Below are 10,265 nucleotides of genomic sequence, written 5' to 3' on the forward strand. Positions count from 1 at the left end.
TGTTCCTGTGGATGTATTTCAAGGCCTACCTTCAACCTCAGTGCCTCCTTTGCTTGACATCATGGGGAAATCAGCAAAGACCTCAGAAAAAAATGGTAGACCTCCACAAGTCTGGTTCATCCTTGGGATCAATTTCCAAACGCCTGAAGGTACCACGTTCATCTGTTCAAATAGTACGCAAGTATAAACACCATGGGACCACAGCCGTCATACCACTCAGGAAGGAGATGCGTTCTGTCTCCTGGAGACGAACGTACTTTGGTGAGAAAAGTGTAAATCAATCTCAGAACAACAGCGAAGGACCTTATGAAGATGCTGGAGGAAATGGGTATAAAAATATCTATATCCACAGTAAAACGAGTCCTATATCAACATGACCTGAAAGGCCACTCAGCAAGGAAGAAGCCACTGCTCCAAAACCACCATTAAAAAAAGCCAGGCTACAGTTTGCAACTGCACATGGGGACAAAGATCATATTTTTTGGAGAAATGTCCTCAGGCCTGATGAAACAAAAATAGAACTGTTTGGCCACAATGACCATCATTATGTTTGGAGAAAAAAGGGGGAGAGGCTTGCAAGCCGAAGAACACCATCCCAACCGTGAAGCACGGGGGTGGCAGCATCATGTTATGGGGGTGCTTTGCTGCAGGAGGGACTGGTGCACTTCACAAAATAGATGGCATTATTAGGAAGGACAATTTTGTGGATATATTGAAGCAACATCTCAACACATCAGTCAGGAAGTTAAAGCTTGGTTGCAAATGGGTCTTCCAAATGGACAATGACACCAAGCATACTTTCATAGTTGTGGCAAACTGGCTTAAGGACAAAGTCAAGGTATTGAAGTGGCCATCACAAAGCCCTTACCTCAATTCTATAGAAAACGTGTGGGCGAGCAAGGAAGCCTACAGACCTGACTCGGTTACACCAGCTTTGCCAGGAGGAATGGGACAAAATTCACCCAACTTATTGTGGGAAGCTTGTGGAAGGCTACCTGAAACATTGATTTAAAGGCAATGCTACCAAATATTAATTGAGTGTATGTAAACTTCTGACCCACTGGGAATGTGATGAAAGAAAAAAAAGCTGAAAAAAATCACTCTACTATTATTTCACATTTTTAAAATAAAGTGGTCATCCTAACTGATCGAAGACAGGGCATTTTTACTAGGATTAAATGTCAGGAATTGTGAAAAACTGACTTTAAATGCATTTGGTTTACATTTACATTTAAGTCATTTAGCAGACGCTCTTATCCAGAGCAAATTGGTGAATTCACCTTCTGACATCCAGTGGAACAGCCACTTTACAATAGTGCATCTAAATCATTTAAGGGGGGTGAGAAGGATTGCTTTATCCTATCCTAGGTATTCCTTGAAGAGGTGGGGTTTCAGGTGTCTCCGGAAGGTGGTGATTGACTCCGCTGTCCTGGCGTCGTGAGGGAGTTTGTTCCACCATTGGGGGGCCAGAGCAGCGAACAGTTTTGACTGGGCTGAGCGGGAACTGTACTTCCTCAGTGGTAGGGAGGCGAGCAGGCCAGAGGTGGATGAACGCAGTGCCCTTGTTTGGGTGTAGGGCCTGATCAGAGCCTGGAGGTACTGCGGTGCCGTTCCCCTCACAGCTCCGTAGGCAAGCACCATGGTCTTGTAGCGGATGCGAGCTTCAACTGGAAGCCAGTGGAGAGAGCGGAGGAGCGGGGTGACGTGAGAGAACTTGGGAAGGTTGAACACCAGACGGGCTGTGGCGTTCTGGATGAGTTGTAGGGGTATAATGGCACAGGCAGGGAGCCCAGCCAACAGCGAGTTGCAGTAATCCAGACGGGAGATGACAAGTGCCTGGATTAGGACCTGCGCCGCTTCCTGTGTGAGGCAGGGTCGTACTCTGCGGATGTTGTAGAGCATGAACCTACAGGAACGGGCCACCGCCATGATGTTAGTTGAGAACGACAGGGTGTTGTCCAGGATCACGCCAAGGTTCTTAGCGCTCTGGGAGGAGGACACAATGGAGTTGTCAACCGTGATGGCGAGATCATGGAACGGGCAGTCCTTCCCCGGGAGGAAGAGCAGCTCCGTCTTGCCGAGGTTCAGCTTGAGGTGGTGATCCGTCATCCACACTGATATGTCTGCCAGACATGCAGAGATGCGATTCGCCACCTGGTCATCAGAAGGGGAAAGGAGAAGATTAATTGTGTGTCGTCTGCATAGCAATGATAGGAGAGACCATGTGAGGTTATGACAGAGCCAAGTGACTTGGTGTATAGCGAGAATAGGAGAGGGCCTAGAACAGAGCCCTGGGGGACACCAGTGGTGAGAGCGCGTGGCGAGGAGACAGATTCTCGCCACGCCACCTGGTAGGAGCGACCTGTCAGGTAGGACGCAATCCAAGCGTGGGCCGCGCCGGAGATGCCCAACTCGGAGAGGGTGGAGAGGAGGATCTGATGGTTCACAGTATCGAAGGCAGCCGATAGGTCTAGAAGGATGAGCGCAGAGGAGAGAGAGTTAGCTTTAGCAGTGCGGAGCGCCTCCGTGATACAGAGAAGAGCAGTCTCAGTTGAATGACTAGTCTTGAAACCTGACTGATTTGGATCAAGAAGGTCATTCTGAGAGAGATAGCGGGAGAGCTGGCCAAGGACGGCACGTTCAAGAGTTTTGGAGAGAAAAGAAAGAAGGGATACTGGTCTGTAGTTGTTGACATCGGAGGGGTCGAGTGTAGGTTTTTTCAGAAGGGGTGCAACTCTCGCTCTCTTGAAGACGGAAGGGACGTAGCCAGTGGTCAGGGATGAGTTGATGAGCGGGGTGAGGTAAGGGAGAAGGTCTCCGGAAATGGTCTGGAGAAGAGAGGAGGGGATAGGGTCAAGCGGGCAGGTTGTTGGGCGGCCGGCCGTCACAAGAAGCGAGATTTCATCTGGAGAGAGAGGGGAGAAAGAGGTCAGAGCACAGGGTAGGGCAGTGTGAGCAGAACCAGCGGTGTCGTTTGACTTAGCAAACGAGGATCGGATGTCGTCGACCTTCTTTTCAAAATGGTTGACGAAGTCATCTGCAGAGAGGGAGGAGGGGGAGGGGATTCAGGAGGGAGGAGAAGGTGGCAAAGAGCTTCCTAGGGTTAGAGGCAGATGCTTGGAATTTAGAGTGGTAGAAAGTGGCTTTAGCAGCAGAGACAGAGGAGGAAAATGTAGAGAGGAGGGAGTGAAAGGATGCCAGGTCCGCAGGGAGGCGAGTTTTCCTCCATTTCCGCTCGGCTGCCCGGAGCACTGTTCTGTGAGCTCGCAATGAGTCGTCGAGCCACGGAGCGGGGGGGGAGGACCGAGCCGGCCTGGAGGATAGGGGACATGGAGAGTCAAAGGATGCAGAAAGGGAAGAGAGGAGGGTTGAGGAGGCAGAATCAGGAGATAGGTTGGAGAAGGTATGAGCAGAGGGAAGAGATGATAGGATGGAAGAGGAGAGAGTAGCGGGGGAGAGAGAGCGAAGGTTGGGACGGCGCGATACCATCCGAGTAGGGGCAGTGTGGGAAGTGTTGGATGAGAGCGAGAGGGAAAAGGATATAAGGTAGTGGTCGGAGACTTGGAGGGGAGTTGCAATGAGGTTAGTGGAAGAACAGCATCTAGTAAAGATGAGGTCGAGCGTATTGCCTGCCTTGTGAGTAGGGGGAAGGTGAGAGGGTGAGGTCAAAAGAGGAGAGGAGTGGAAAGAAGGAGGCAGAGAGGAATGAGTCAAAGGTAGACGTGGGGAGGTTAAAGTCGCCCAGGACTGTGAGAGGTGAGCCGTCCTCAGGAAAGGAGCTTATCAAGGCATCAAGCTCATTGATGAACTCTCCGAGGAACCTGGAGGGCGATAAATGATAAGGATGTTAAGCTTGAAAGGGCTGGTAACTGTGACAGCATGGAATTCAAAGGAGGCGATAGACAGATGGGTAAGGGGAGAAAGAGAGAATGACCACTTGGGAGAGATGAGGATCCCGGTGCCACCACCCCGCTGACCAGAAGCTCTCGGGGTGTGCGAGAACACGTGGGCGGACGAAGAGAGAGCAGTGGGAGTAGCAGTGTTATCTGTGGTGATCCATGTTTCCGTCAGTGCCAAGAAGTCGAGGGACTGGAGGGAGGCATAGGCTGAGATGAACTCTGCCTTGTTGGCAGCAGATCGGCAGTTCCAGAGGCTACCGGAGACCTGGAACTCCACGTGGGTCGTGCGCGCTGGGACCACCAGATTAGGGTGGCCGCGGCCACGCGGTGTGGAGCGTTTGTATGGTCTGTGCAGAGAGGAGAGAACAGGGATAGATAGACACATAGTTGACAGGCTACAGAAGAGGCTACGCTAATGCAAAGGAGATTGGAAGGACAAGTGGACTACACGTCTCGAATGTTCAGACAGTTAAGCTTACGTAGCAAGAATCTTATTGACTAAAATGATTGAAATGATACAGTACTGCTGGAGTAGGCTAGCTGGCAGTGGCTGCGTTGTTGACACTACACTAATCAAGTCGTTCCGTCAAGTGTAATAGTTTCTACAGTGCTGCTATTCTGGGGCTAGCTGGCTAGCTAGCAGTGTTGATTACGTTACGTTACGTTAAAAGAACGACAATAGCTGGCTAGCTAACCTAGAAAATCGCTCTAGACTACACAATTGTCTTAGATACAAAGACGGCTATGTAGCTAGCTAGCTACGATCAAACAAATCAAACCGTTGTACTGTAATGAAGTGAAATGAAAATGTGATACTACCTGTGGAGCGAAGCGGAATGTTGACCGGGTTGTTGAAGTTAATTCGGTAGACGTTGGCTAGCTGTTGGCTAGCTAGCTAGCAGTATCTCTTACGTTAAGGACGACAAATAGCTGGCTAGCTAACCTCGGTAAATTAAGATAATCACTCTAAGTCTACACACTCTAAACTACACAATTAACACACTCTAAACTACACAATTATCTTATTAGGTGTACGTAAACGTCCGACTTCAACTGTAAGTCATGGATGTGAAGGAACTCCAGCCTGCTTAATTTGCCCACATATTGCTGACGAATGAAGAAAATGCACTGAACAATTGCACTTGTTTATGAGTGAGACTTATTTTCACTTTATTGCAGATCTTTTGCTACAGTATAGAGATCCTATTTTTGACATTTCCATCTGCAAAGTTCAGAACGTTTCACTTCACAAAATAACACCCCAGGACTGGTGAAAGCTAGCCTAATGATGGGGCTTCTTCATATTGCTTTTTCATACCTGTAAAATATTTTACAGTGCTGTTGAAAAATAAGAGGAAGAACTTTACATTGAGAAACGTATGGAGTCACTACATGTGGCTTTCACTCCTCCACTACTGTTTTTCTGCACTGATCTGTAAGTACATGCTCCAAGTAAATAGAAGAAAATCACATCACATAAACCTGCTGATCATTTATACAGTCGTGGCCAAAAGTTTTGAGAATGACACAAATATTAATTTTCACAAAGTCTGCTGCCTCAAGTTTGTATGATGGCAATTTGCATATACTCCAGAATGTTATGAAGAGTGATCAGATGAATTGCAATTAATTGCAAAGTCCCTCTTTGCCATGCAAATTAACTGAATCCCCAAAAAACATTTCCACTGCATTTCAGCCCTACCACAAAAGGACCAGTTGACATGTCAGTGATTCTCTCGTTAACACAGGTGTGAGTGTTGACGAGGACAAGGCTTGAGATCACGCTGTCATGCTGATTGAGTTCGAATAACAGACTGGAAGCTTCAAAAGGAGGATAGTGCTTGGAATCATTGTTCTTCCTCTGTCAACCATGATTGCCTGCAAGGAAACACGTGCCGTCATCATTGCTTTGCACAAAAAGGGCTTCACAGGTAAGGATATTGCTGCCAGTAAGATTGCACCTAAATCAACCATTTATCGGATCATCAAGAACTTCAAGGAGAGCGGTTCAGTTGTTGTGAAGAAGGTTTCAGAGCGCCCAAGAAAGTCCAGCAAACTCCAGGACTGTCTCCTAAAGTTGATTTAGCTGCGGGATCGGGGCACCACCAGTACAGAGATTGCTTAGGAATGGCAGCAGGCAGGTGTCAGTGCATCTGCACGCACAGTGAGGCAAAAACTTTGGGAGGATGCCTGGTGTCAAGAAGGGCAGCAAAGAAGCCACTTCTCTCCAGGAAAAACATCAGGGACAGACTGATATTCTGCAAAAGGTACAGGGATTGGACTGCTGAGGACAGGGGGAAAGTCATTTTCTCTGATGAATCCCATTTCCGATTGTTTGGGGCATCTGGAAAACAGCTTATCTGGAGAAGACCAGGTGAGCGCTACCATCAGTCCTGTGTCATGCCAACAGTAAAGCATCCTGAGACCATTCATGTGTTGGGTTGCCTCTCAGCCAAGGGAGTGGACTCACTCACAATTTTGCCTAAGAACACAGCCATGAATAAAGAATGGTACCAACACATCCTCCGAGAGCAACTTCTCCCAACCATCCAGGAACAGTTTAGTGACGAACAATGCCTTTTCCAGCACGATGGAGCACCTTGCCATAAGGCAAAAGTGATAACTAAGTGGCTCGGGGAACAAAACATTGATATTTTGGGTCCATGGCCAGGAAACTCCCCAGACCTTAATGCATTGATTATGCAAGAATGGGCTGCCATCAGTTAGGATGTGGCCCAGAAGTTAATTGACAGCATGCCAGGGGGGATTGCAGAGGTCTTGAAAAAGAAGGGTCAACACTGCAAATATTGACTCTTTGCATCAACTTCATGTAATTGTCAATAAAAAGCCTTTGACACTTGTGAAATGCTTGTAATTATACTTCAATATTCCATATCTGGCCGTGATTGAAAGTCCCATAGGGTGTCGCACAATTGGCCCAGCGTCGTCCGGGTCTGGCCGTCATTGTAAATAAGAATTTGTTGTTAACGGACTTGCCTAGTTAAATAAAATACGCAGCCGTACACAACAAATGTTGCACTTCCTAGTTATCCAGCTAGCTTTAGTGCCAGCTGCCGCTAGCTTGCTGCCTGGCTATCGTAATTTGTTGTCAGTGGGAAGTAGGGCTGTGGTGAAGCCATCAAAGTATATACCTACGTAATCCAACCTACTCGGTGATATTTAAGTTCATTTGTACAGAAATAGACGAAAGCAACTTGTCTTACAACCTCAAAAAGGCAGCCAGCTAGCAGCTGACGATTTTAGCTTGCTAGATAGCCTGCTGCTGGCAGCTATCTCGCTAGTTGTGACTAGTAGCTAGCTAACCCCCACATACACTAACAACATTATCTAACTAGGCTACATCTACTAAGGTATTTATATTTGGTCAGAAAGGCACACTTTATTTTGTGGAATGTAACTAGCTCGCTACATATTTCAATTGACTGTACTTTTGTAACTTATCAGTCACTAACGTTACTAGCAAATATACTAGCCAGTTAACGTTAAATAGCCTGGCTGTAACAAGCTAGTGTTAGAATTTCGTCAATTCGAATCTGATATCAGGATAAATATGACAATGAGTCACCGATTGTATACTATGTATTTTTTATTAGCTAAACAATAAGTGGTAAATGCAATTTTCGTATATACGGGCTCTCTGTCCCACCTCGCAGGGCAAAAACAGAGAACTGACTTGTTCCTGACAAAGATATTATAATATACCCAGATGACAGTAGTAGTTCCTGCTTCCGAGCGGCCTGTCAGAGTAGAGACTGGGCGTGGTTTAAACTCACCCAGCCTATCGTTGATTGTTGTCGTACGAGCTGGTACCAGCCCCCGGGCGCTCCAGTTGATAGATGTAACTTGCTGTGTCGAGTATCTATGCGCTCATTCCCTAGATACCGTTATCACATATCTGGTTTCTGTTATTGTTAAGTTTGAGTTCTAACAAAAACAGTCTGTGGTTTGCTACACTACGTTGTGTATGTGTCCGTTTTTATGTTATTCCGTATTTTTCCATCATGAGAAAGGCCCATGGTCCTGAAACTGTTAACAATGTTTCAAGTCAGCTATGTTGCATAACACATACATACATCCACACAAGCCAACAGCAGATAATATTCAATCACATATATGGTAACGGGCTATAGTGCATAACACAGAAACCTCATACTAGTTAAGCCCACACTGTGCCTGAGAACCCCAGAATTCCCATTTACTCTAACGATTCCAATGAGGTGTTAATGTCTTAATTTATTTTTTGTTTTAGACCGGTTGAGTGCTGAAGAAGTGTCCACCGTGAATCCTGTAAATTTGAAACACCCCTTATGTGCAACAGCTAAGTCAATACTGTCTTTTTAGCTACCATACTAAAAGGGTGAATATATTTGCTGGAAATGTGAACTCCCCAACCACAGAGCCAGAACTGCGTACCCTATTTGAGAAGTATAGTCCGGTATTGGACTGTGACAATCTGAAAAACTATGGCTTTGTGCACATGAATGAGGGGGCAGCCCAGAAGGCAGTGGTAGAACTCCATGAGCTCAATGGGGCGTGAATCACAGTGGGGTTTGCCACAACGAAGGTCCGCAATGCCACACAGATCTATGTAAGGAATGTCCCTGAGGGGACCACAGCTGATAAGACTGCTCTTCCAGCCATTTGGTAAGGTGGTAGAGTGTGACATTGTGAAGAACTTGGCCTTGCAGAAAGAAAATGAGGCCAATGGGGCCATTTCTCAGTTAAACCACTCTAAACTGGAGGGCCAAAAGATCTTCGTGTCCATCTCCCGCAACAATCAATCCAGAAATGGCAGAGGGGATGACTACCCTCCCCCACCTCATCACTATCCACTTCACCCACACCACGCTCCTCACTACCTCCCCGCTCGAGCGCCACACTGTGACTACTACCCATCTCGTGGTCGCCTTCCACCCCCTCCTAGGGCCTATTACGATCATGACCTATATGAGAGGAGTGTCTGCCATGACCCATACTCTTCCTCTTACTTTGAGCAGGATCCTTATGAGCGACGGCTTCCCCCAATCCCTCAGTGGCCACTTTCTCCCCCACTTACTTCCTGTTATTACCAGGAGCGCAGCCCCCTGGCTGCCACACCCTGTTGCTCTCACCTTCCTCTGCCAGCTATGTGCGAAGTGGTGCTCGGTGAGATTTTGTTGGTGGCAGCTCTGTGCCCCCTCCTTCCTTTATGTTCTGGGCTCAGGCTTTGATAATGATGATTACATTGAGGAGAATTACTCCAATGGTTTTGGTAGAGGTTACTAAGGGCTATTTTTTTTAAAGGGAAGATTTACTATATGAGTGCACAGAGGTTTTTTGAATCTGGTTGTAATCGTATATTATATAGGAAAACGGGAAATAGGGACAATACTGTACATTCATAATTCTTACTTAGTCAAACATCACACTTAATTGATTTTGACTAGTTTTTGTTTATTTATGATGGAAGAAACGCCAGCCTTCACAGCAGTCTATGAATAATTGTATTGAGTGTTTGATTGTTAAAAGATTTGTAGACTTGAGGTGGAAGGCTAGTGTCTCAATGTCTGTTAATATTATATTTTGGACTTTTGGAGTTTAGGATTTTCTGGTGTAGTATAGGAATTATGTTTTGTGTAGTAGACCCTATATTGAGTGGATGGCTCTGCCTAAAAGTCCTGAAATACTACTCTCTAAGACATATTTTTATTTGTCCCCTAAAAATAACCCCTTTCCCTCAGGTTTTTGTCATTGCCCCAATTCAAAGATTGGGGGTGTTGTGTGCAACCTGACTGAACGACAAACCAAACACACCGCAACAGCTGACCGAGCTCATCTCCTCTGAAGGCCTTGCCACGTTCAACGCAGCATCATAGGATAAAGCATCGCCTTCGAAACAAAACCCGATATGACCGGTTCATCGACTAAATAATAAGATAACCACCGAAAAACCGTTGCACCGCCATAGTCACACAGCTTGTATTACTATTTCACATGATGCATATATGAACTAATCACTCGCTTTCTGTTGCGTTGCAAGTCCTTTTTGTTTTTGTATAACGTGACGTGGATGTAATCCAAAATAAAATAGACATTTACGCCTATAGACTTTCCTGATTGTACGCTTCTCGGCATTTTGCTAATGTTGAAATGCTGTTAATTTGAATGGGAACAAACCAGGAGCTATTTTGAATTACTTATTTCAAATTCATCATTACGGTTGTTGAAACGTTGGACAAATTTGACTTGTTTTGATAAGAAATACATGAAGAAATGTATTGATCAGCCGCTTTCGTCATTTAGCAGCTTAAATAAAATGTCGACCTCACTCTGATCCCATCGATTTTTCATTTAATACATTTTTTG

The 10,265-nt window shown here is 46.0% G+C and overlaps 1 pseudogene; it reads left to right on the forward strand.

The window, feature by feature from the left end:
* The first annotated feature begins 6,395 nt into the window (after nt 1-6,395).
* LOC135543771 (RNA-binding protein lark-like) lies at nt 6,396-9,185 on the forward strand (annotated as a pseudogene).
* Nucleotides 9,186-10,265: the final 1,080 nt, after the last annotated feature.

The sequence above is a fragment of the Oncorhynchus masou genome, chromosome 8 (genome assembly GCF_036934945.1).
Source record: "Oncorhynchus masou masou isolate Uvic2021 chromosome 8, UVic_Omas_1.1, whole genome shotgun sequence".
NCBI classification, from domain to species: domain Eukaryota; kingdom Metazoa; phylum Chordata; class Actinopteri; order Salmoniformes; family Salmonidae; genus Oncorhynchus; species Oncorhynchus masou.